Below are 23,197 nucleotides of genomic sequence, written 5' to 3' on the forward strand. Positions count from 1 at the left end.
GAATTTGCTCTCAGCCAATTACATGCAAAAATCCTGATTCCCAGCCTCAGGCAAAATCTGATAACCCAGGGCCCCCTCCACTCACTTCCTTCTGGGGCCTGAGGATGGCCTGGCTTCCAGATTGACACCTGCACTGTCTCCCGGCCCACTGTACCCTTTTCTGTTTCTGGCTTGGCCCCATGTGAGAGTTTGAATTGAGACTGTAAGGTGAGCTCTGAGAGGGATGTGTGAGGACGTGGAGGAGGGGAGGGGAATAGGGGTGAAGGGGAAAGGGGAAGGTCTGGAGGGGTCACTGAGGGAAATGGGACAGGAGGCTGCAAAGGCCACGTGGAATAATGCTGGGGATGGTGGCAATGCTGGAACCAGCTAAGATGTTGAACCAGGGACCTGCTGTGTACTGGGTGACAGAATAGGGGACAAAGGGAGAGGATGAGGCGAAGGACCCTGCTCCACCGTCCTCTAGGAACACACAGAACAATGGTATCCCTTGGCTCTGTTAGGGTGGGATGTTCCCTCAGGGACTCTCCTCAGCTAGGAACATGCTGAGATGCTCCAGTAGTGCTGGGAAGGAGTCCAGTCTAGGGGAGCCCCTGCGGCACTGAGAAGGGGGAGGGCTGCTAGGTTCTGATCAGAGTCCTCTCCCTCCTGTGACAGGTCCTCGGAACCCCTTTCTCCTACAGCCTCCTCCTTTCTTCCTTCTGAAGCATCTTCTGTCTGTCCCGCTGTGGTCTTTTGCCTGGTTCTATCACTCACCCTTCTGGGGCTTGCTCTTGACAGGAGAGGGGGTCTCATCCCCAGGCCTCCCTGGTAACAGCTCATCACACAGCTCAAGATCAAAACATCCTCATTTGCACCCTTCGTGGAGCGTTTTCTCAGTCATACTGGGAATCGTGTGTGGCTTGGACACATGTCACTGTATCATGTTGAGTTGGATTGTAATTAGGTGATGGTGGGGAAAATTCCATCTGTCTTCTGGGAATGCTGGAATAATGAGCCATCACAGAGGACCAGGGAGGTTGGTGGGGGGCTGCTGACCTGAGCTGAAGGCATGGATTGTTCATTAGCTCCAGAGCTGCTCATGATTCGTTCCTTGTCTTGGCCGAGTAAACGAGCTAGCCCCGTTCTTGAGCAGGAAGCCAGAGCTTTAATTGGAGAGCCTGAAAGGGTGTTCTAGGATTTGAAGCAGGGAGGGCAGCAAGGCATCCTTTCTGGGGTGTGGGGAAGGCGGAAGCCATAGTCCTCCACCACAGGCAGGTGGCTGTTTGCTAAGCCAATCCCAGAGGGTGGAGAAACCTGGGCAGAGGAGTGTGGCCTGGGTGGGTGTCGGTCAGGGTGAAGGCAGGGGGACCTTGGGATCTTCACCAGGAACATAAACTGGAAGGCTGGCCCTGGGAGAGGCCCTAGACCACTCTACCCAGAGCCAACTCTCCTCTGCACCCTTGAGGGTTACAGGCCCACTCAGGGCCCCTAACTTACCCTTCCCCGGCAATTTAGTGTTTAGGAGGGAGGGCCCTCTTCCTGCTGCTCCCACCCCACAGGGCAGTGAGTCCACTGGTCTATCCTGTCCTCAGCGGTGTCCACAATCAATGCCTCGTAGCACCTGGCACCAGGTGGGTATTCAGCCTGTGCTGGAGGAACGTGTAAAGGAAATAAAAATCTCAGGACTCTCAAACTTTGGGTTAATAAACCTCTGTTGATTGAGATCTTTGCCTCAGTGACTTATTTTGGGTTGTCAATGAGTGAATGACAGACAGCAAAGCCCTTCTTCTGCTTTTCACTTAAGGTCATGCCCCCTTCTAAGGATTATCTACAGGACCTCTTAGGGCACATTTTTCTTTATTGTTATTGTTTTGGAGACAGAGTCTTGCTCTGTTGCCCTGGTAGAGTGTAGAGTCACCATCATAGCTCACTGCAACCTCAAACTACTGGGCTCTAGCAATCCTCCTGCCTCAGGCTTATGAGTAGCCACCATATCAGCAAATTTTTAGAGATGGAGTCTTGCTATGTTGCCCAGGCTGGTCTGGAACTCATGGCCTCAAGAAATCCCCCGACCTTAGTCTCCCAAAGTGCTGTCATTACAGGCATGAGCCACCATGCCTGGCTGGGGCACAACTTTCTGTGGGGGTGTGACTGGCATTCCAATGCTCATTTAGGGGAGCCCTTTCAGGGGGTAACAGGACTTGTTTGCTCCAAGCAGCGTCCCGTTGGGAGGGACAACCCCACTCTGGCCCTCTTCCTGTTGCTCCCCAAGGAAAATTAGTTCATGGGGCCAAGGAGATGTACCCACCCGTAGCTTGCGTCTCTTACTCAAGACCAACTCTGCCAATAGAAGTCTAGCCCCATGTACTTTAAATTTCCTAGTAGCCACTTTAGAAAAGCAAAAACCTGTGAAGTTAGTTTTTAAATATTTTTGTTTAACCCAATAGATTCAAAATAATATCATCACAATGTGCAATCAATATAAAATTATTCATGAGATATCTTGTATCCTTTTTTATACCAAGCCTTTGAAATAACCACATGTCAAGGGTTGAGTTCCCACATGTGGGTATCTGGACAGCAAGGCTCTAAGGTACTTGAAACGCCAGAGTTCTTTGCTCACCTGGCCCCTTCTTCCTGGGTCTCTTTCCCACTAGAATTCCCGCGGGCAGACTGTACCCTGGAGCTGGAGGGGGGGCCGAGAGCCAGGCTTGCCTCTGAGGAGGGGCACACACTCTTTGGTTTGTTCTCCTTCTTAGCTCAAAATCTACTCTGACCCTAGAGGCTGGGGGGATTGAGAGCTATGGGATGCCAAGGAGTAAAAGAGGATGGACACAACCCAGAGGCAGCAGGGAGTCCTTGGAGACAGAGGGTGGCTGGGCTCCTGCAGAAGCCTGGCTGGTGGGAGGGAAAAAGAGTGGGGGCTGCAGTCCACAGACAGGTTAATGGCTCCTGCCTTACATGCAATTGAATTTGCCCTCATGAGCCTCCCGGGTTTGGGAAGAGCCTCTCCTCTTGGGAGCTCAGCTGGACTCCCAGAGCCACAGGGCTTGGGTCAGCCAGGCCTGATTCAATCAGGAAAAATGAAGGACACAGGGGCACAGACAGCCCAGAGGGGCTAGTGACTTAGCTCAGAAAGACAAGGCTGGAGGGCTTCCAGGTTGTAGTTCTGCCTTCCTCCTAAAACCCCCAACAGCTGGGGCCCTCCCCTGACCATCAGAATACATTATCGTGCCCCTCTCTACATTCCCATCTCTCTTGGTAATGATTGTGTTGCAGGAAGATGAGACCCAATGGAGAGAAAGAACACCCAAACACCATGTTTATAAGAGCAAGGGCTTTTTGGGCGGTGCCTGTGGCTCAAAGGGGTAGGGTGCCGGTCCCATATGCTGGAGGTGGAGGGTTCAAACCCAGCCCCAGCCAAAAACCACAAAAAAAAAAAAAAAAGACCAAGGGCCTTATTCATCGGCCGGAAGCTTATTGCATAGAATTCCAAATGGCTGAGCTCTCTGACTGGCTTGGTCTTTCCCTTTTTATCTCTACAAAAGTTCCAACCCACAGGTACTTTTTTCACAGTTTGAATCAAAGGGGAGATGCTATTCCAGCATCCACAGAACTACAGGATTTCACAGAAGTGGAAATTTCCGAGTTCCAGGAAGTTAAGTTTACAAATTCCCAAGAGCTAAGTCACCATGGACAGGACCTTACAGGTGTATTCTTGTGGTCTCCTTAAGAAGACCTGTTCTCGGGCGGCACCTGTGGCTCAGTGAGTAGGGCACCAGCCCCATATACTGAGGGTGGTGGGTTCAAACCCTGCCCCAGCCAAACTGCAACAAAAAATAGCTGGCGGTTGTGGCGGGCGCCTGTGGTCCCAGCTACTTGGGCGGTTGAGGCAAGAGAATCGCCTAAGCCCAGGAGTTGGAGGTTGCTGTGAGCTGTGACGTCACGGCACTCTACCAAGAGTGACAAAGTGAGACTCTGTCTCTAAAAAAAAAAGAAGACCTGTTCTCCTAGACCTCACCCTTCTCAGGTATCCTCACTCTATTGCAGGATGACTCAAAATCAGAAAACTGGGAACTACTCCCTGGTCTATTTTTCTTGGTGTCTGTGGGGTATGCAACACATGCCAGGACCAGGGTGGTAGGAGGGGAGAAGAAGCAAATAAGAGAGATTCCGCCCTGTTTTTCTTCTTTTTTTTTTTTTGAGACAGAGTCTTACTTTGTCGCCCTCGGTAGAGTGCCGTGGTGTCACAGCAACCTTCAGCTCTTGGGCTTAGGCGATTCTCTTGCCTCAGCCTCCCGAGTAGCTGGGACTACAGGTGCCTGCCACAATACCCGGCTATTTTTTTGTTGTAGTTTGGCTGGGGCCAGGTTTGAACCCTCCACTCTCAGTATGTGGGGCTGGCGCCCTACTCACTGAGCCACAGGCGCTGCCCTCCACACTTTTTCCCCCTCTGTATCTTCTGTGTTCTGTTGAACCCAACTCCCAGACATATTGTGTCTCTTCTCTGTGGGAGGCAAGTGGATGGATGCCTCCAGGCCTTTGCCCATGCAGTTCCTTCCCCCTGGCTGCGCTCCCCTTTCCTCCTTGAAGGCCAGCTGGCCTTCCACTCATCCTTCCAGGTTCACCTTACCCCTGCGCCTTTCCCTGGTCACTCCTCCACGCCCTGGCAGCATCTCTTTCTTCTTCCTCATCCCTGTTTCTATGGCATCATCCTTGGCTCCATCGCAGTGCTTGACAGTGTATTGACTCAATCCACAAGTAATTGTTTCTTTCTTTCTTCTTCTTTTTCTTTTTTTAAGATTTTTATTTATTTATTTAGTTTTGAGACAGAGTCTCACTCTGTTGCCCAGGCTAGAGTGCCATGGAGTCAGCCCAGCTCACAGCAACCTCAAACTCCTGGGTTCAAGCGATCCTCCTGCTGGAGCCTTCTGAGTAGCTGGGCACTGCCACAGTACCTGGCTAATTTTTCTATTTTTAGTAGAGACAGGCTGGGCTCTAACTCCTGAGCTCAAGTGATCCTCCTGCCTCAGCCTCCCGGAGTGTTAGGATTATAGGTGTGAGCCACCATGCCTGGTCTTTTTTTTTTTTCTTTTAAAGATACAGGGTTTCATTGTGTTGCCCAGGCCCATCTCGAACTCCTGGATTCAAACAATCCTCCCACCAATGCCTCTGAAAATGCTGGGATTACAGGCACGTGCCACCACACCTGGCTTCGAGAATAACTATTGAGCAGCACCGAAAAGCCTGGCACTGTCCTGAGGGCTGGGGATATCACAGCAAAGGGAACAACAATAAACACATAAACGAATAATTAAACAAAGTACTTTCAGAGAGTGTTAAGTGCCAAAAGGGAAATAAATAGAGCAGGGTACTTATGAAATCAAGAGCAACTTGGGGCGGGAGGGAGGCATCTGCTTTAGATGGGGAGGTGATGTTTGAGCTGAGACTTGAATGCTAAGAAGGAGATGGTCCTACAAAGGCCTAGGGCAGGGAGGGCCCTGTAGGAACATTCGGTGCTAAAACTCTTGAGGCAAACATGTGTGATTCCATGTGCATGAAATATCCAGAATAGGCAGACCCACAGAGACAGAAAGCAGATTAGTGGTTGCCAGGAGCTGGGGGAGAAAGAATGGGGAGAGACTGCTAATGGGGACGGGTTTCCCTTTGGGGTGATAAAAATGTTATGGAACTCGATAGTGGTGATGGTTACACAACATTGTGAATATACTACATGCCTCTGAATAGTACATTTTATGTACAATGGTAAATTCTCTGTTATTTATCTGTAGTAAATATTGGTGTGTTTTACAACAGAACAAAACAAAACTTCTAGGCAAGGTGAGCTTACTGTGGTCTAGGAGCAGACAGGCCAGTGCAGCTAGTGATGGGGAGAGTGGTGTAGGATGGGGCTGCGGAGGGTGGCTGCGCAGATCACGAGGGTGTGGTGGGCTGGTAAGGAGTTTGCATTTTATTCTGGTGCAGTAGGAAGCCACTGGAAGATTTCAAGCAGGAGAGTAACATGATCGCTCTTAGTGTTTTTGAAGCTCCTTCTGGCTGTGGTATAGGCTGTGGGTGGTGATAGTGCTGCGATAAAAGCAGAGAGATGGCTCAGGGAGGCCACTGCAGTGGTCCAGGGAGAGAAGACTGTGCCCTGGGATAGGGTGGGGGCACTGGGCATGGCGTGCTGTGGATTTGGGATGTATTTTGAAGGTGGACCCATTGGGATTTAGTGTAGTAAAGGAAAAGAAGATAGAGGAAAGGGAGGAATGGAGAATAACACCTACATTTTCAGCTTGAGCAACCAAAAAGGTAGAGTTGTCATCTACTGAGACAGGAAAGCCGGTGTGGGGAACACATTTAGGACACGTCGAGTTTAAGTTGCTTATTAAACATCCACATGGCAATGTCAGGTGGGCAGATGGGTAGACTGGTCTAGGATTCAGAGCTGAGATGCATCTGATCTTCACCCCCATGGAGAAGGCATTTAAAACCTGGGTCTAGGGCGGCGCCTGTGGCTCAGCGAGTAGGGCGCCGGCCCCACATGCCGAGGGTGGCGGGTTCAAACCCAGCCCCGGTCAAACTGCAACAACAAAAAAAAAAAAAAAAAAAAATAGCCGGGCGTTGTGGCGGGCGCCTGTAGTCCCAGCTACTAGGGAGGCTGAGGCAAGAGAATCGCGGAAGCCCAGGAGTTAGAGGTTGCTGTGAGCCGTGTGACGCCACGGCACTCTACCCAAGGGCGGTACAGTGAGACTCTGTCTCTACAAAAAAAAAAAAAAAAAACCTGGGTCTAACAGTGACTCACACCTGTAATTCCAGCACGTTGGGAGGCCCAGGAAGGAGGATCACTTAAGGCCAGGAGTTCCAGATCAGGCTGGACAACATAGTCCCCCACAAAAAATAAAAAATTAGCTGAATGTTGAAGTATGCACCTGTAGCCCCAGCTGTTTGGGAGGCTCATGTGACTCCTAGAGTTTGAGGCTACAGTGAGCTGTGATCATGCTGCTTCACTCTAGCCTGGGCAACAGAGCAAGACCCTATCTCAAAACAAACAGAAAACCCAGTCCTGGGTAAGCTTACCTGGGCATAGGTGTAGCTATGGTAGAGAGAAGGTCCAAGGGAAATCAGTATATAGAGAGATCAGCTCTAGGGACAGCACACCAAGAGGAAGCAGCCAGCGAAGTGGGGGAAGATGGTAGAGCCATATATCTGAAGTAAGGAAAATAAAGTATTTTTAGAAGGGAGGGCCAGCTGTGTCCAGTACTGCTAAGAAGGTGAGCAGATGAGGACAAAGAAATCACTATTGGATTTAACAACATGATTATAGGTCTAACTCTCTGGTGAATCTGAGCACCCAGAACATAGTAGGTGCTTATTTATTTATTTATTTATTGAGACAGAGTCTAACTTTGTCACCCTCGTAGAGTGCTATGGTATCACAGCTCACAGCAACTTGGGCTTAGGCAATTCCCTTGTCTCAGCCTCCCTGAGTCCCAGTCTCAGCTGGGACTACAGGCGCCCGCCACAACGCCCAGCGATTTTTTTGTTGCAGTTTGGCTGGGGCTGGGTTCGAACCTGCCACCCTTGGTATATGGGGCTGGCACCCTACTCACTGAACCACAGGTGTTGTCCCATAGTAGGTGCTTATTAAAGGTGAGAGAACATCCTGCATTGTGTAGCATAGACTGCCCAATCTGGTGTTGGGAGAAGCAGACAGGGGGCTTGGGCCACCCGGGAAAGAAAAGGCACCATTAGCCGAGCACAGGATTCCAGCTCGCCCACTGGCACATTTTGAGAGGGCCTTACCCTCCACTTCTTTTCCCTTTTGCCTCTCAGGAGGTGATTCATATTTCAATATATTCCAGCTGAAAAAGGATCAGATTTTGAGCAGGTGGTAAATCGGTACATGGAAATTTGATATATTTTGACTAATGCAGTTTGAAATTTGAAAACTACAGACAATTTTATTCAAGATCCATTTTTATACCAACTCATTACTGGGGGGAAAAGGCAAGATTTTAGGAGGAGGACGTGTGAACCCAGGCCTATCACCAGCAGGCCCCACCAAACAGACTTGATCTGGCCGAACCAGCCCATGCACTGCCTGCTGCCTGCCTCAGCCACTTGTGCGAACCTGCCGGAAACTCTTTCTTTAGCAGCCTCTTTCAAGTATCCCCCTGGGGTTACTAGTCCAATTTAATCTGACCTTCAGCCCCACCTCTGTCGCACCAACTCCAGCAAATCCCTGGGGCTGGCACTTAAGACAAGTTTTGTGATACAGATGATGGTATTACACAGAATTTCCACTTCCTTCCCCATCTGCCTTGTTCATTTCCCCAGCCTCATGAGTGTGAAGCACAAGGAGAGGGAATGAATAATGAAGACAAGGGGAGGAATGAAGTTATTGGCAAGGGAACAAGGACAAGGCTCGTGGGAGATGGAGGAGCGGCTTGTTGTGGGGTTGGAGGGTGATGCTGGGAGAGGGTCTCCGAGTGGCCTTAAAGGAGAGAGATCTCTCCTCCCATTGCTGAATGCAGGATCAATCTTGTTTGAATCCTGGCTCTGCCATCTTGGGCAAATCATCACTGTTTATTGAGCTTAGTTTTTCTCAACTGTGAAATGGGGAAATTAATGCTTTGTACATTAATGCTCAGTTCAGAGCAACCTCACACTCCTGAGTTCAAGTGATCCTCTTGCCTCCACTTCCCCAATAGCTAGAACTTCAGGCCCCCAGCACAATGCCCAGCTAATTTTTCTTTCTTTTTTTTTTTTTAATTTTTCTATTTTTAGTAGAGACAGGGTTCCATTCTTGCTCAGGCTGGGCTGAACTCCTGAGCTGAAGTGATCCTCCTGGTTTGGCCTCCCAGAGTGCTGGGATTATAGGTGTGAGCCACCATGTGGCTGGTAACTTTTGAGGGAATACTCAATGCACCTACGTGACACCCCTAGGCAGGTAGGTCTGCATGCTACTTACCGTGGGCTAACCCCCCTTCAGTTCCCCACAATCTCCTCTTCCTACGAAGCACTGAGACCCTGTCTCCTTTGGGTAGCTCACGATCTGTTTGGGAAGGCAAGCAGAGGAAAGGGTTGAATCTCTGAGATCCTCCAGAGTTGATGACTTTCTGGGGGTTAGAACTTAAAGCTTTTGAACTAAATATTCTGGAAGGTGACTCATCAGCAGATGTCAAGAGGACTTTGACTCAGTAAATCTGATCTAAGAAAAGGGTCAGGAATTCGGAGCTGTGTAAGCAAAGATGTTCATTCCAACCTTATTTAGCTTTGATTTAACAAACTCTTTAACAGAATCAATAGATCCATTCACATGGTAACAAATCAAAAGTTCCTGACAGGTATACAGTGATGTTTCCCTCACTCCTGTCCCAGAGCTTCTCAGCAGCCCTCCCAGAAGGTGACTATTACCAATTTCTGCTGTGATAATTTATAACAGTGAAAAATGAGGAACAATCTAAATGTTTCACATATAAATAAATTATGGTCTGTTCATACAACAGGATAGTCGGTAGTCTCTAAGAATCTTGCCTGCTACCACATCATTCTTTTTTTTTTTTTTTTTTTGTAGAGACAGAGTCTCACTGTACCACCCTCTGGTAGAGTGCCGTGGCCTCACACAGCTCACAGCAACCTCTAACTCTTGGGCTTACGCAATTCTCTTGCCTCAGCCTCCAGAGCAGCTGGGACTACAGGCGCCCGCCACAACGCCCGGCTATTTTTTGGTTGCAGTTTGGCCGGGGCTGGGTTTGAACCCGCCACCCTCGGCATATGGGGCCGGCGCCCTACTCACTGAGCCACAGGCGCCGCCCTCATTCTTACTTCTGTTACTTAACTGTGCGTTGCCTCTGGTGTCGGGTCCTCCGAATATGCTGTTCCCTCTGGCTGGACCCCCTACTCCCACCCCAGTGGAGTCTAACCTTCCAACTCTCCAAGCCTTCTCACCCCCACTGACCTCTGCAGTTCTTATATCTATCTGGATCTCTCTCCATACTCCTCTTTACCAGGGGCAATTATATTTGGACACGGTGTTTGATAAGTGCCTATTTCTGCATTAGACTTTACTCTCCTGGGTGGGGAGACCACTCTGCCTGCTGAGCTCCCTGAGGCTTCCTTAGTACAGAGCCTCAAAGATGGAGAGCCCCAGAGAGCTGCTGAATGAAGAGAATGGTCTACGTTAAGTAGAAAATGCAGAATACAGAGTTCCATATATAGCATGAACCCAATTTTATTTCTTTAAATAAAAATTTTATTTAAATTTTATACAGCCTTACATAAAAAAAGGAAGTATTGAAGGAAGGTACAGCAAGGCTCTGCCAGTGGTTGTCAAGTGTAATGGGATTTTAGTGATTTTCCTTCCTTTTCACTTTCATACTTTTCATGTTTTCCACAACTGGCAAATACTATTTTAAAGTTATTAAATAGGGCAGGCATGGTGGTTCACGCCTATAAAATTCTATCACTTTGGGAGGCTAAGGCGGAGGATCACTGGAGGTCAGGAGTTTGAGACCAGCCTGAGGAACATAGTGACACTCCATTTCTATAAAGATATTGGCTAGGTATGGTGGTGCATGCCTGTAGTCCCAGATACTTGGGAGGCTGAGGTAGGAGGACCCAGTGAGGGCAGGAGTTTGAAGTTTCTGTGAGCTGTGATGTAACTGTGAGCTGAGCTGTAGCCTGGGCAGTAGGGCAAGACCCTGTCAAAATAAATAAATAAATAAAGCCGGGCACAGTGGCTCCCAGCACTCTGGGAGGCCAAGGTGGGTGGACCGATTGAGCTTACGAGTTCGAGACCAACCTGAGCAAGAGTGAAACACTGTCTCTAAAAAATAGCCAGGCATTGGGCGGCACCTGTGGCTCAGTGGGTAGGGCGCCAGCCCCATACACCGAGGTTGGTGAGTTGAAACCCGGCCGTGGCCAAACTGCAACAAAAAAATAGCTGGGTGTTGTGGCAGGCGCCTGTGGTCCCAGCTACTTGGAAGGCTGAGGCAAGAGAATCACCTAAGCCCAGGAAATGGAGGTTGCTGTGAGCTGTAATGCCACGGCACTCTACCAAAGGCGACAAAATGAGACTGTCTCAAAAAAAAAAAAAAAGAAAGAAAAAGAGAGAGAGAGAGAGAAAGTAGGGGTGCTGCCAAAGGAGGGTGAGGCATCTGACTCAGACGATGTGGTTTTGGAGTCATGGAGTTACTGGTACATAAATTAGACTTTGGTTATGAACAAGAGAAATCTTGTCTGGCTGACTAAGCAAATTAGGAATTAATGGGAAAGTCTGTTAGTAAACTTTAGGCTGCAAGTAATTGAAAACCCAATTCAAAATGGTTTAAACAAGAAGATTTATTTTATTGGCATGGTGCCCACAGTGGTTAGGGCACTGGCCACAGGCACCGGGGCTGGTGGGTTTGAACCCGGCCTAGGCCTGCTAAACAACAATGCCAACTACAACAACAACAACAAAAATAGCTGGGCCTTATGGCGGGCACCTGTAGTCTCAGTTACTTGGGAAGCTGAGGCAAGAGAATTGTTTAAGCCCAAGAGTTTGAGGTTGCTGTGAGCTGTGACTCTATGTAACTCTATCGAGGGACATAGTGAGACTCTGTCTCAAAAAAAAAAAAAAAAAAAGAGGATTTATTATGTTGTATAACAAGAAGTGTGGAGACTGCAGGATTGGCTGACTCACTGGCTTCACAACATCATTATGGACCCAGGCTTGCTCTTTCTTTTTTGTTTTTTATTTTATCTTACTTTTTTTTGAGACAGAGTCTCACTCTTATCTGGGTGGAGTGCCATGATGTCAGCCTAGCTCATAGCAACCTCAGATTCCTGGGTTTAAGTTGTCCTCCTGCCTCAGCCTCCCAGGTAGCTGGGACTACAGGCACTTGCCACCATGCCTGGATAATTTTTTCTAGAGACGGAGTCCTGCTTTGCTCAGGCTGATCTCCAACTCCAGGCCTCAAGCCTTAGTCTCCTCTCCCAGAGTGCTAGGATTACAGGTGTGAGCCACTGCACCTGGCCCAGGGTTGCTTCATCTTTTTGCTTTGTAGTTCCCAGGAAGCTGGCTTTGGTCCTCTTATGTCCAAAAGATGGGTGCTTTCAGGACCATGCATTTCCTCCTCACCCAGCCACACCCAGAGACAGGAAATAAAGCATCCCTTCCTTGTGTCCCTGTGTAGGAAGAACACAAATTTCCCCAGAAGTCCCTCAGCAAATTTTACTTTATGTCTCCTTGCTCAGACTCAGGTCACATCATGGAGTCACTGACAATGACTTTGACATTGTCATTTGACAATGAAGTCAACTAATAAAGACTTGCTCCTGCTGTAGCTGCCTGGGATCGGAGGGAAATTAGGATCCTCATAGCCCAGGAGAGGGATGTCAGGTGGATCTCTGCAGAAATAAAGTGGGGGAGTGTGGCCTGCGGACCTGTGGGAGAAGCTGAGCAACCCAGGCCTGGGGAGGGCAGGATAGCCGAGTGGCCCTGAGGATCCTGCTGGAAAGAACTACTTGCTAATGTCCTCAGGATGCCCCACCAGGATGCAAGGGTCCAGGCAGGTATTGTACTTCAAGGTCAAGTTCCTGGGGAGAGTCTGATTGGCTGAGCCTGGCCCTGCCTCCTGAATCACCTGCAATGGAAGAGGGGTGATCTCCCTAAAAGAACTGGGAGCTGCTCTCACAAGAAGGCAGAAAGAGGGGATCGGGAAGCCTTAGAGCTAAGGTGGGCAGGGCAGAGGGAGAATGGGCTTATAAACTGTGCTAAGCCTGAGGGACCTTGCATCAGTGAGGATTCTTATTTGCAAGCAACAGACATTGGCCTTGACTAATTTAAGCAAAAAACAGATTTATTTAAAGGCTATCAGGTAAGTTGAAGAATCTCCCGGAGGAAGAGGAGGACTGATGCAGGAGTGATGCCCCAAATGAAGGAAAAGATGCTTGTCCTGCCATAGTCACTGCCCCACCATTGCCCATGGATCCCACTTGGTCCCTGTTTATTTGTATCACTTACTCCTCAGTCTGGGGTAGGTGTATCGGGGGTGAAGATTAGGCTTGGGCCTTCCACAAGTTGCAGGAGAGGCAGCAAAGTGAGTGCTTGACATTTTCAGCTCAGACAGGGAAGAAATGGCTCATTCATAAACTGGGAGGTCTCCCAAATAAAAAAAGAGGGTTAGGCTGGGAACAGTGGCTCATAGCCACTCTGGGATCCCTGTAATCCTAGCACTCTGGGAGGCCAAGGTGGGTGGATTTCCTGAGCTCAGGAGTTGGAGACCAGCCTGAGCAAGAGCAAGACCCTGTCTCTACTAAAAAGAGAAAAACTAGCCGGACCTTGTGGTATAGGCATCTGTAGTCCCAGCTACTTGGGAGATTGAAGCAAGAGGATTGCTTGAGCCCGAGAGTTGGAGGGTGCTGTGAGCTATGATGCCACGGCAGTCTACCCAGAGTAGAAAGGGTCTAGTGCTTGAGTAGCCAAAAAGAATGACAAATGTCCATGACATATTATCCCGAAGGTGATGGGGGAAGACTGGCAGCTTGTGGAGGGCAAAAACTGGGTCTTTGTGATCAGACTTCACTGGAGGGGCCACACGGTCTCAGCAAGAGGCTGGGTCAGTGGGGATTAGCAACCTTTATTTGCAAACACCTTCAAATTCTTTGTCCTTCCTTGACTCTGCCATACTCACTAGAAAACCCCAGTCCTGGATGAACCCTTGTCTGCCTCTGACTACACTGAGTAGTTAATGTTGCTGAAAAAAACCACAAAGGCAGGCTGACTGGAAATGCCCCCTCATACCCCAGAGGGTCCCCCCACCAGCCTCTCAGCGACAGGACTGCCAGTTTCACCCTGTTGTCCTCCTTAGATGTCCATGCTCGTCCGTACCTTCACTCTCAGCTGACAGCCCCCTCTACTTCACAGAGAGAGCAGAGCCATCAGAGGCTACCTCTGTCACCTCCCCTGTGCACCCCATAGTTTCTCCTGCTGTGGCAGGGAAGATGTTCCTTCTGCGCTCTGGACCCGTGTTCTTCTGTACTGTGCTTCTACTGCCTCATGGGTGTCTCCCTCCTCCGCCCCGCCGCCTCCTGGATCATGCCCATCAGCATGCAAATGGGCTCTAGTTTCTTCCGTCTTAAAAACCCAGCCGTCTCCCTCAATCCACACCCCTCCAGGTCCTCCCTCGTTTCTCTGCAAAACTTCCCACGAGTGAACTCTGGATGTTCACGACTATTCACTGCCCCCGGACTGCCCTGGGGTATGCTTGCAAGATGGTGAGCTGGGCCCTGTGGCTTAGTTAAACCAAAGAAATGTGAGCTGAGGAGCCATCCTGTCACTGAAAACGCATGTGGTGAGAGCCAGTAGTTGCACGTGTCTTTCCCTTTGCCGGAAGCCCGGCAGTGTTCCTGGTAGAGGATGCTCTCTGGACCTGGGCACTCAAGCAGAGCCCAATGTCCTGCTCTCGTGGGCCGTGGTGATTCTGGGGCCCTAGTTGATCAACATGCCCCAGCCTGTCCGGGCTGGCCCAGTGCTGGCTCCCCTTTCTCACTGCCATCCACTCTCTATCCTATTCCAGTGTCCTCTGTCCTCATCACAACTTTCCAGAGTCACCAATTGCCTCCAATTTGCCAAATGAGTTGGACACTTTTCTGTGCTCAGGTAAACACTTCACAGCCCTTGTCCCAGTTGACAATTCCCTCCTCCTTGAAACATTCTTGGCTTCAGTAACACTACACCTTCCCGGTTTTCCTCTTGGCTCATGGGCCTTGCCTTCTTTTGGATGACTTTTCCCAGAATTGCTGTGTGGTCAAAGGCCTCTGCCTGTATCTTCCCTCTGGACTCTCTTGGGTGATCTCATCCATTCCCACAGATTGAAACACCATCTCTGTGCCCATGACCCCTGAGTGCGCGGCTTCCCCTGGACTGCAGTTTGGTCCATTCCATTTCAAGAGGCTTCTCAGACTTTGTAGGTTCTACCCTGAGCTCCCATGTGCCCCCCAAGCTTATTTTCCTCCCTCTGTCTTACAATGGCACCCCCGTCCTCTGAATCATTTGAACCAGGACTCAGAAGCCACCCTGGGGCCCCACCCACCCCCTCTCCTTCACATTGGTCCTTCTGTGTGTCTTGTTAATTCTATATCCCAGAAATCCCTGGAGCCTGTTTCTATGGCCCTACCCTCTCCAGGCCCTCAACATCTCTCACAGATGACAGCCACAGGCCTTGCTGCCTCCTCCTTACCCCTCTACAGTACACCCTCCACTAGCAGCCTCCCAGGGCCAATCATGTCACTCCTCCCTTGGGCTCTTCAGTGGCTTTGAAGGCCAGGCAAGACCTGGCTCCCACCCTTCTGACCTCATCTCCTGCGCCCCTCCCCTTGTCCATGGCAAGTTCAGTCCTGCTCCAAGCCTTTGCACCTGCTGTCCCCTCTGCATAGAAGGCTGACCCTTGGCTCGTTCTTATCCTTTAGGTTTCAATGTAGGTGTCACTCCAGAGCACAAAGCTATAGTAGGTGCCTTCATTCACCTCCACCTTTGTGTTCCCAGCACTTCCAACAATCCCTCATTCTGGGCTTGTCTGGTGCTTTTTGTTTAACCCAGAATGTAGGCCCGATGAAGGAAGGCGCCACCTCTCCTGCTGTCACAGAGCCCAGCGAGGGGCTCAGCTTCTCTAGTGAAGGAAGGAGTGGGGCAGACCTAGAATGGGGTGAGCAGCAGGATATGGGCTGCACTTGGAGCCCCGATGCTGGGTCTAAATGTCTCTCTGCCAGCAAAGAAGGGGTCGCACCAGGAACAAGGGGTCCTGGGAGAGAGTTCTGCACCTGTTCCTCAAAGGTGGGGTTCCACCTCCTGTTTTGTGTCATTAGTGCCTCAGCCTTGCCCAATGCCAGGATTTGGTAGATGACCCCACTCTCCCTTCCTCACACCCCTCCCCCTTCATCTCAATACATATCTGTCACTGAGGATGCCCTACCCCCACAGAGGTTCCCCCTCCCACTAAATGCATTTGAGAGACCACTTGGGGTTCAGTAGGTCTGTCAGGTTGTGATTGGGTCCAAAATAGGCTGTAATTTGGAGGAGGGCAGTTGGCTTCACAAAGTGCCTGGGCAGAGGGCTGGTCTCAGAGCCTTCACTGACTTCTCTTAGGCTGCAGGAGCCCTTGGCCTTCAACCCAAGTTCTGGGGCCCCAAACCAAGGAGCAAACATGAGTAACATGAAGACATATTTTGTGTCTGGGGCTCAAGGGAGTAAAAGTAGAGCTGATAGGCCCTGGACTTCCTGCAGAGAGCTGCCAGGTCTAATGGGGATGGAAGGATTGGGAGAGAGGGCCAAGTAGAGGGGCAAGGGTGCCATCCTCACCTGGCAGGAAGCCTGAGCCTCTCCTTAGCGTCTGATATTTCAGGTTCCTCTGCCATGGATCTGGAAGCCTCAGGGTGGGCGGAGTGAAAGTAGCTCCCTTTGCAGCAATAGCAGTAATCTGACCATCACCCCTTAGTGAGGGCCTCTCCTCCACCCAGCACTGGGCACAGAGCTCACGTGCACAGCCTCGTTGCCTGCACCCTAGAAGGCTGGTGCTCCGATTGCGTTTCCAGACCCAGAGTCTGAGTGACCTGCCTGAGTTGTCCAGCTAACATGCTCCCGCTGGGGCTGGTCCCAAATCTGGGTAGTAACTCAGTACACTGCTGCCAGGGTGACAGCCTGCAGCCCCTGTCCCATGCAGAAACCTCCAGAGAGAGCAGGAGGAAGACCCTGTGGGGGAGGATGGGAGAGCTAGGGGCTGCTCCAACAAGGCCCTATGAGAACTTGGCAGCCTAATTAGCACATTCCCAGCCAGGCCTGCTCCAGGGGACTAGCCAGGCAGATGAAAGCTGAAAGGTTATGCCAATAAGGGGCCGCCCACTTCTCAGCTGAGAGTGATCCTGGTGTGCTGGAGGGACTTGGAGTGGGTGCATAATTCAGCGTGTCAGGAGGAGAGCAGGAGCTAAAGGCGAAGCCGGAGCGAGCACCCAGATAAAGCACAGATGGGATGGGATGTGTGCCTCTGCTCAGAACGGCCACCAGGGATGCTGCAGGAGGAAGGGCCTGGCTGCCAGCTTCACTGATGGGTCCCAGAGACAAACATGCGTGTAGTTAGATACATGCATACCCTGTGCACAGCACACAGCCATGTATACACACACACACATGCACACAGACACACATTCGCACATAGATGCACGAAGACCCCCATCCCCCTACAGGCTCCTCCTAGGCCCAGTCCTGCTTCCCATCTGCATGTCCCCTCCCCTTCCTGCATTGGAAAGTTTTATTTTTTTGTTTTTGTTTTTGTTTTATTTCACAGTCTTTGGCCGGGGCTGGGTTTGAATGCGCCACCTCTGGCATATGGGGCCGGCACCCTACCCCTTTGAGCCACAGGTGCCGCCCATTGGAAAGTTTTAGTGGGGGACACAGTCCCAACCCAGATAGGGTAACTAATCTGTGCTGGTTTCTTTGGAACTAAAAGTCCTACATGCTGGGAAACCCCTTGGTCTCAGTCAAACCTACCTTGGTCACTCTGCCCCAGGCCTGGGCAGGCCTAGTGCTGGGGCCTCCTTCCCAGAAGTGACAGTGAACCTCTCCTCACCATCTGGTCACATCTGTGATGAACCAAAGGGAACCCCAGAATAGAGCCCTGGCCTAGTCTTTGTTCTCACCCTGAGGCTCTAAATCTCCCCAGTTCTAATAAGATGACTTTCTTGAGGCAGGCCCTGGGCCTAGGGTCTTCAGAGTGTCACTCTAGACCCTCCAGTGACTCAGAAAGGTAATTCCCTTGTTCAGTCATTGTTTCTGGGCACCTGCCAGGTGCCGGGCACCATCCTAGGCCCTGGGGGCACAGTTGAGAGAACACCAGACAAATCACCGTCCCCATCAGGCACTGAGTGACAGGAGATGGCAAGTAAATAAGATAAAGAAGTAAATTATGGGCTGGTGCGGTGGCTCTCGCCTATAATCCTAGCACTCTGGGAGGCCGACGCAGGTAGATTGCTTGAGCTCATGAGGTCAAGACCAGCCTGAGCCAGAGCGAGACCTTGTCTCTAAAAAGAGAGCCGGGCATTGTGGTGGGCGCCTGTAGTCCCAGCTACTTGGGAGGCTGAGCCAAGAGAATCACTTGAGCCCAAGAGTTTGAGGTTGCTGTGAGCTATAACACCACGGCACTCTACCAAGGGCGACAAAGTAAAACTCTGTCTCAGAAAAAAAAAAAAGTAAATTTTGTAGCATATTCAGAGAGAACGCACGGTATGGAGTGAAGTAAAACAGGGAGGGGACGCCTTTAAAATAGGCTTCTCAGGGAAGGCCTCACAAGGAGATGACTTTGGGCAGTCCTGATTGGTGAGGTGGGGGCAGGAGACTTGCAGACACCCTGAGGACTGTTCCAGGCAGAGGGGACAGAACCTACAGAAGGCTAGGGTTAGGCCACACTGACCAGGCAGGAGGGACAGCAGGGAGGCCATTGTGGCTGGGGCAGGGAAGGGATGGGAGCCCAAATTGGATGGCGCCTCTGGGCTGCAGTACAGACCTGGACAGACTTACTGAATGAGGTAGGAGCCATGGTGGGTTTGAACAGAGGAGACTCTGACTTTGGCTGGAGTTCTCTGGGCTGCTAAGTTATAAGAACTGTGCGGCAAGGGTGGGAGCAGAGGGACCCCTTGGAAGGCTATGGCAATGGTCCAGGTGAGAGATGATGGCTTCCCAGGCTGGAGTGGTGGCCCTGAGAAGTGAATGGATGCTGGATAAATTCTGAAGTTGAGCTGGCAGGATGTCTGATGGTTTGGGTGTGGGTGAGAGGTGGGGGGAGTCCATGACTCCAAAGTGTTTGTTCTGAGCAGCCGAAACAAAGGCACCACCTTTACCTAAGGTGGAGAAGGTGTGAATGGAGGAGGCTTGTTGGGGAGAGCAAAGCTCAGTGTTGGAGGACTGTGCTCAACAGATGGAGATGTGGGTGAGGCAGGTGGATACTGGCATCCACAACGAGAGCCCAGACCAGAGCGTTAAATAACTGTCCCTATTTTACAGGTGAGGAAAATAAGGCTCACACACTTGTTAAGTTAGGGAGTCAGGATTCAAACCCAGGTCTCTCTGGCTCTAAAACCTGTACTCTCCTCACTGCTCTGTGCCATGGACAGAGAGTCACTGGCATCCTGCACACTCCACACCCCACGTATAGCAGTGGGAATGAGGAAGCCCAGCTGTTCCCTGGCTGGCTTCCTTGTCTCCAGGGCTGTGCTGGTCCCTGGGTTCTGCATGGGGGACAGACTCACCAGGAACTGGCCTGTGTTTGGATGCAGCATGGAAAAACAATGCCAAGTGGCCTGAGGCCCCAGCAGCCCTGTGAGCACAGCCAGCCCGGCCTGAGGCCGCTCTCTGACCAGTAGAGAGCATTCGGTTAACATGGATTGGCCAGGCTGGGGGTAGCAGGAGGGGAGTGCTGCAGAGCCAGAAGGACTTACCACATGGATCACCAGTGTCCAAGCCTCAGAGAGCCCCACAGACCTGCCTGGGGGGCCACAGGGATGCCAGTTGCTGGACCATGCCTACTCAGGGGCAGGGGTAACCCCTTTGGTGCCAGCAGGTTGACGTGAGCAGGCTGAGATTTGGGGGTCTACAGGGCCAACCAGCCCTCAGCAGAGCTGGGGGCAGAGCCCTGGATTTGGAGTCAGTGGGGGAGGCCTGCTCTGCTGCCCTGCTCACTGGTGGTGTGGCCTCGGCCAGTTGCTTCCCCTCTGCCGGCTTTGTTTCCTCCTCCGTGATGTGCCCCTCCTTGGTTAGTTCCTTTCCCTCTTTCCATGGGCTGAAGCTTCAGGGCCCCTGCCACACTGACCATATGGCTGGAGCCTAGGGCAGGGCCCTGGTGGTGTTGGTCCCAGTGGGGACCTGTCTGGCCACCCCAGCCTGGGTTTCCCCAGCCCAGCACAGCAGAGGAAGAAGCTCTGCCTACTTAGAGCCCAAGAGGTGGAGGCCAGGTGAGGGGGCATGCCACCTCAGTGCCTTTGCACATGCTGTGCTCTTTGCCTTCACTTTCCACCTACCCCAGAAGGTCTGGCCCCACAGGACCAGTTGCTGGGGGCTGCCAAGTGGTCTGGGTGAGGTGCCTACCTGTGCTCAGGCCACTCACCCTTTCTTTACTGCAGGCAGGGGTTTTGGAGTTTGCAGAAAGAAGGACCTGAAAACAGCACCAGCGTTTCCTGACTGCCCTGGCTGCCATGCTAAGCAGTGAGCTGACATAATCTCATGGGATCTAGGGCAACCCCATGAAGCAAGAACCCTCCTGGTCCCCATTTCACAGATTAAGTACACCATGAGGGTGAAGAACTTTGCACCTCACACAGGTGTTCTGGTGACAGAACAATGTTGGCAGGTGGCACGGTGCGGCCAGGGCCCTCCCCCACACACCTGCTCACCTACTCTGTGAGCCCCCTCTGCTAGTGAGCCATGGGTACCCTGGCTCCTCCTGGGCCCTCCCCACTGGCACCTTTGACACTCTGGAACTTTGGCAAGAAGTGTTGAATGGAGGAAGGGATGAATGAGGCTGCGGAATGCTCAAATGTGTGGGAAGCCAGGAGGTTTGGGAGCAGTCAGCAGAGTGCATCCACTGGCGGAGGTGGAGGACAGTGCTGAGGAAGGACTTGGGGGAGGCCCAGGCTTGCTTCCTCAGCCCCTTAGGCAGAGCGACCCCACCCCACCCAGGGCACTCCTCCAGTAGACCTGGACCCCTGCTAATTTGCAGCCTTAAAATGCTCAGGCAGGGATGTTATGTTTAGTACATTAATCAGGCGATTGTGGGGGGAGTTCCCAAGGGCTACCTGGAGGAGCCATGGGGAAGTGCCAGGGAGACTGGCACCACTTGGTTAGTTCCTTTCCATGGGCTGGAAAGAGGAGGAACCCCCAGGGTGACAATCCAAGACCAGACACAGACTGGCTCTGGCAGGGGGTACCAGAGGCAGGTGGTGTTGGCTGGGACAGCTGGTCCAGGGTCTTGGAGATGGGATGAGCTTCTGGGGGCAGAGGCACTCAGCTGAGAGCCCTGACCCCTGGTGGGAAAGGTGGCTTTCCCAGTATGGGTGCCCTGAATCTGGCCATACTGAAAGGTAGAGAGCAACTCCCATGGGCTTGGGTCCCACAGCCTTCTCCTGAGATGCCCTCCATCATCCTCAGGCTTTGGGAAGGAAGGGACTGCTCCCTATAGGTCACTGTGGTCTTGTTGCCCCAGGCCCCACCCCCAGACCCTTGACATAACAGGGAAGGTGAGCTGGACCCCCAAGCCTTGACTGGGGTCCCTAACTCCTCCTGTGGTCCTCTCCAAGGAAAGACAGAGAGACTTCTGCCTTGGGGGTCTTGCCTCACCCTACCCCTGCTATCTGACCTGTCCCACCTGCCTTGGTGCAAGCTGCATACTAAGCCCCTACCTGGAGTTTTGTGAAGTTTTGCTTTTTTCCTTAACCTGGGGCCCTCATCTGATTTCCCCTGTGCTCCGATGTCCCCTGGAGGTTATTTCAGAGAACTTAGGGCCTTGCAGAGATAAAGCCACAGCAGCAGGTGGAGGAGGCCTGCCGCCACCCCCCACCACACAGGGTAGTTCTAAGGATCAGAGGGACACGGGCACAAGCACTTTGTAAACTCCAATAAGCTATACAAATGTCAAGTGGTATTAGCACTGAGCCGTCCACAGCTCACCCCGTCCCCCTGCCACAAGGCCTTTCCTGCTATGGACAAGGGAAGGAAATGCCTTTGTGTTTTTAGGATGCCAGGTGGAGGTGGTGTTGGCAAGACTGTGGGCTGGTCGTGAAACTGTCCCCTTTAGGCTAAAATGGAGGATGTGACACAATGAGCACTGAGAATGCCCTTGAACTAGGAGGGACACCTTGGCTCCCTCAGAGTGGCAGGCTGGGGCTCCCCGGGGAGGGCTCCTGCAGATACAGCCTTCCTGGGAGTAGAAAGGGAGTGTGGGCTCTGTGGAAGGGGCAGCCAGTGTGGGGTGGGCCTCCTCCCAGCCCAGATGTGGAGGCTGAGACTCTAGGCAGGCTCCCTGAGAGGCAGTGGGCACCTGTAACCTAAGCTCCTACCTCTGACACTGCCTCCCCTGAGGGGCTGGGGCCCGCTGAGCAGATAGAGGTGGGCAGTGGGGGCTAGAAGCCAGACCTCTACCTCTGAGTGGGGAGGGCCGGCATAGTGAACATCTCCTACACATGGCATGGGGGGAAACAGGCCTAGGCAGCAGCAGCCATGGCCCAGACTACAGGCTGTGTAGTGGTTGGGGTGACCAGGCACTAGGAGAATGTGTATAGCACATGGCCTGGCCCAGAAAGGGTCCTCAAAGCTGTGCTGCCACCACCACTGAGGTCATAATTGCTCTGAAATTGCAACTGAGCCCAATTATGCAAAGACCAAATTATGTGTGATGATTTTTATGTGTTGGAAATGTTCGGTTGAAGCTGGGTGATTACAGGGGGACGGGAAGCAGCTGCCACTCTCTGGGAGCCCATAACTCCCAACAGCTGGAAGCTGTCACTTATTTATGGCACCGTTTCACCAGGAACAAGCGAATGACAGTGGCTCGGCCAGGAGCCTGGGCAGTGGCAGGCCTGGGAGCCAAGAAGGGTGGCGGGGTGAGGCTGAGATTGGGGCTGACGAAGAGTGGCCAGGAAGGGTGGTTCTCCCACCCTAAGTGCTCTGGGAGCAGCTGGCAGCAGGAACTCGGCTGAGCTGCCTCAGATGCCTGGGTCTTCTGAGAGGCCCACTGGACAAGCCCAAATTGAAGGGGCGGGAGGCTAGCCTGGCCCTCTGGGGGTGGGGGGCACTGGAGGCCTGGAGCCTGTTCCTCCTCACCCCGACGCGCCTGCTGGGCTGCCTGGGGCAGCTGCGACCCTGGAAAAAGGCAGGTAATGACAATCGTCCATAATGAGGCTGCTCCGATAATGAGCATGGGGCTATTATCCGACCACAGGCTGGACACATCCGAAAATAAATTATTTTAAGGATCCATTAACGAATGCCTAATTAATGCCCAATTAGAGAGAAGCTACAGAGGAAATGCTCTGGACAGCCGAGAGGCAAGGCCTGGTTTTGCAGTGACAGTCTGGGAGGTCGAGGAAGGCTAGGAGAGGAGAGGGGGCCAGAAGGTGGACGAGGACCAGGGCAGCTTCTGCCTGGCATCTGGTGCCACCTGGTGCCACCCTTGGTCCTTCACAGATG

The 23,197-nt window shown here is 51.9% G+C and overlaps 1 protein-coding gene across 2 annotated transcripts in view; it reads left to right on the plus strand.

The window, feature by feature from the left end:
• Positions 1–23,197, plus strand: part of RTN4RL1 (reticulon 4 receptor like 1) — a 75,156-nt gene that overhangs the window by 47,817 nt on the left and 4,142 nt on the right. The gene's annotated exons all lie outside the window — the stretch shown is intronic.

The sequence above is a fragment of the Nycticebus coucang genome, chromosome 18 (assembly GCF_027406575.1).
Source record: "Nycticebus coucang isolate mNycCou1 chromosome 18, mNycCou1.pri, whole genome shotgun sequence".
NCBI lineage: Eukaryota > Metazoa > Chordata > Mammalia > Primates > Lorisidae > Nycticebus > Nycticebus coucang.